Genomic DNA, 4,360 nt, shown 5'->3' on the forward strand with positions numbered 1-4,360 from the left:
GTGTGCTCGGTGCTTCATTGAAGAATGGCAGCTAGGACTAACCAAGGATCTGACAGGAAGGGAAAGCAGGAGAAGAAGGATTGTGAAAGTCAAAGGGCACATTTCTGGAGCGTCTGCCAAGCTGAAATCCTGGCTGGAAGTGAGGTCCACAGTTTCTGGTATATATATATATATATTCATGTACATTCATATATGTATATATGTGTATTGTAACTAATAGAGATAAATACTGTATCACCTGACTTGAAAACTTTCTGTATATCCCCAGGAAGAATGTATAAAAGCCTTCCCTAGGGTCCTGTATCTGAGGCCTTGCATCAAGGAGGAAAACATAAGTTGGAAAACATGTTTGCAGATTCTCCTTCTTCTTCCCAGGTGCCATCATTTCCTCCAAGACCTTAGGGATGAAGTTAACGTTCATGTATTTGGTCCAACATCTGTGTCAAGCAAGTATTTGCATGAAAGCCATTTGGGATGAAGCAACTGGATTGTATTAGAATGTATGAAGCAACTGAATGGATAAGCATGGTGAAATGGCCAGAAAAAAAAATTTATCCCAATGGGGTATCATTCAAAGTTATTAAGGCATCACACCCTGTGTGTCAGTTCACAAACTCAGTATCGATAACTGTTATAGAACAATGCTGGTTGATGCAGGAAGGTTTCCATAAAAATTCTATGAGCACAGACCTCCACAAATACACCTACTTACTATTCCCTGGAAAGCAATGGTTCTGCTGAAACCAGCAGAATCTTATTGAAGGCTCTGCATAGAAATTGTTTCTAATATATTTTACAAATTCACAGATCAATATTTCATAAAAATATCCTCATTTAAGTAGTCTCAATAAGTCAAGGTCAATGCCCAAACTGTTTCCCATTTCCATTCTGAACTTGCACCTTCCCACAGGTAATATTTACTGAACATGCTACCATATATAAATACATTACTTTTCATTATGCACTGGTCTTAGAACATGTGTTAATAGACAACATTCTTCTCTATCTCAAGCATAAATCAACATCAAAACCAACTCTATGTTTTCTACTTGTCAAAATATATTAAACCTAAATTCCATGCACAGACCTCAGTGGCACTGGGGAATGAAGCTGCATAAGCCAGTGAACACACTCGGCAAAAGGCTTCAGTATTGCATGCACATACACATCACAGGACAAACAAAGCAGCACCTGTGCTTTAAAATAATATGAGGAAAAAGCCTTCTAATGAAATTTACACTGGCCTCTTATACATGTATACTCTTTATCTTATATGTGATTGTACCACATACTTTAAAATTATTGGTAGCATAAGTTGGCTCTCGAGAGGGTTTATTTTATTTGTACATGTATGTATGAAATGAACCTCAAACTCACAAGGTTTATATCAAAATCGTTTATAGTTTCTTAAGGAAATGACATACATTTCTATACTGCTTGCATGGATGTATAAATGTTCGCCTTCACTACATTCTTGCCAGCATTTGTTATTTGTGTTTTAGATGATAGAAACTGTCATTGGATTGTGATAAAATTCAATGTCCTTTGGCTTTGTATTTCCTCTCAGCCAAGGGTGTTGAAGATCTCTTTGTGTATTGTTACTATAGATCAAATTTCTGTATTTGAGCAGTATGTTTAATTTCATTGTTCAATGTATTAATTGACAGTTAACTCATTAAGAGTTTAGTTTTCTCAGCTTTATGTATATTCTGGTTATTATAATCACATGCCAGATGGTTAGCTAAAAAATTCTGTAGGCCATCTACTCACTCTAATGAGTGTTTACTTTGATGTGCTGAAGGTTTTAATTTGGTACAATCCTATTTTCAATTTTTACTCTTACTTACCGAATTATTTGAAATTTTTATCAGGAAGTTACCATGAAAGCAATAGTGTAGTGTTTTAAATCTAAATTTAAATTTCTGGGTTCTATAAAAACAAGGGATGTTCACAACTTATGACATAGTAGAATAGTTGGATACAGGAAAAGATGGCTGGAATTATGGTCACAGAGAGAGAATTTCTGTGAGTAGAAACATTCAATCACCACACATGCTGCCCTTGTGTGTACACACGTTGATCCTTTGCAGCCAGAGGGATCCTGCTTGGCTCATAGACTAGACGTCTTCCTATAGCCAGAAGTTGTTTCCAGGACAAAGAATGGAAGTTTGTAAGGTGAAGCATTTATTCCATTAGTGTTTTTAATACTTAACAATGTATTAAATACAAATTTTCCACATAAACTAATAGGAAATCTAGTGCATCTCTGATCAAAATGAAAAATTCAGGGAAGATTTTACCTGTTATTGGAGGAACAGATACAGCATCTCTATCTCCTTAGAAAAATTGTATGTTACATTGTCATCCCTGATGCCATTTGTGTATCAAAGAAAAAACATTGGCATTGTGATCTGGACACAGGTGTTTTACAAGATGTTCTAGAAGTAGACTTGTTAAAGTTAGTGAATTCTAGAAAGTATTTAATTCACCTTTCCTGTCCATCTGTCGGAAGTTTGCCAACACCTAATAGGCACTGAACTGTTTGTTTGAATTATAATAATAATAATTATTATTATAACATGTGATGCTTCACTTGTAGGAAAAGCTTAGGAAATAAAGCCTTGGAAATAGGGTGCTTAGAGAAGCACCCTCATGGGTGATTGCAGGTGCCATATACTACAAGCCACAGAGGTGCCAGCTTAGGATGATCCTGTGAAGTGTGCTGTTCATGGCTGTGGGATCTTCTTTGTGACTTTATTATCTTATGAAGATATTGTTTTCTGCATACATCAATTATTTGAGGCATGACAAAATGAAGAATTATTCATGAAGGGGCACTGGGTTTTATCCGAAAGGAATATCCCTAACTTACATATAGACAGAGCAAAGATAGCCTAGAGCAGAATGAGAGACTCTACTCACAAAGGATTATCTGGGAAGGGGCTGGCTGGCCTCATACATTGGGTAGACATGAATCAACTACTGTCTAAGAGCATTATACCATATGCTGTGCATAGTTTATTGAGATGATCAAGAAAATCCAAGTTCTTCTGGGCTCCAGGAAATGGATATTTGTCATTAACACCAGAAATCTTATACAAGCTCAGTAAGTGTGAAGCCCTCATGGACTCTATCCAGTTTGAACTTCATATGACAAACTCACAAAATGAATGTATTTTGGTCTGCAGAGAGGGTACTTTTCTTTAGCATGGTGATATTTTGTATGCACCTTAGAACCTTGAGGTGTAGGCCTTTCTCTATAGGAGGAAGATATAGTAGGATAGGTATTGTTTTGAGCTCCAGTTAAGACTGCAGCTCAGAGCTGAATTCTATAACAAACCATCATCATAACAGAGAAAGGAGGTTGTGTGACTTTCAGAAAAGGATAGAGCTATTAACAACTCTTTTTCCCTGGATTTTTCCCTAGACGGTAGGTACCATCAGTAACTATTTGGGTTTCCTATAATGTCACTGCCTAGGCAGCCAAAAGGTCTTAGCTTGTGTTGTGCTTGTCATTGAACTGACAGTAACAAACTCTCATCTCCAGCCATTACAGGGTTATAAGGGAGGATGAGGGGAATATATGCTCTTTTTTTGGACTCTGGTTCCCTCCTATCTACCTCAAATGACATACCCTGTAACTCTACCAGGTGGCAGGATGATTACTGAGAGATCTCTCAATGCCTACATTGCACCTGTCTCCTGGCTCATCTAAAACTCTGCAAGTCTTAGTCAAACCTGGAATTCCTTATACATCTTCCCCTGGACCAGATAGATGTACAAGAATTCAGCAAAGCCAAGCCTGATGGTTCACATCTTGGATGTGAAAAAAGAGAGTATATCTAGGTGGAAGGAAAGGGATATTAACAGAAAAACAAAGGAGGAGGCAACAGTGCTTGATAGGAAATGTACTCATTACCTTGCTCATGTAACTGTAATCTTTCTGTACAGTATTTTTAAAATAAAAATGCATTTAAAATAACATAGAGACAAAACTCATATATAACTCTATATCATACATAGAATCATCATGCCTTTTAAGAGAAATTGATATGATTGTAAAATTGATATGGAGACACAAAGGGCCTAAAATGCAAAACAAATGAAAATATGGAAATATTGCTACTGTATGATTTCAAGACTTGCTACTATAAAGCTACAATCTATGCTACTGGCATAATTATATTTCAGAATTGAAGGCTCAAAAATAGATCCACATTTAGAGATAGAGAAAAGTAAAATCCAAGAAGTGTTTATATAAATTATTACTATAAAATTCTGTCTGTATCTGTGTCTGTGTGTGCATGTGCAAGCATGCATGCATGTGTTCGCATGCCAGTTTGGGGCCTGAATTCAGGGT

This window comes from Dipodomys ordii, unplaced genomic scaffold (genome assembly GCF_000151885.1).
Source record: "Dipodomys ordii isolate 6190 unplaced genomic scaffold, Dord_2.0 Scaffold81, whole genome shotgun sequence".
Taxonomy (NCBI): Eukaryota; Metazoa; Chordata; class Mammalia; order Rodentia; family Heteromyidae; genus Dipodomys; species Dipodomys ordii.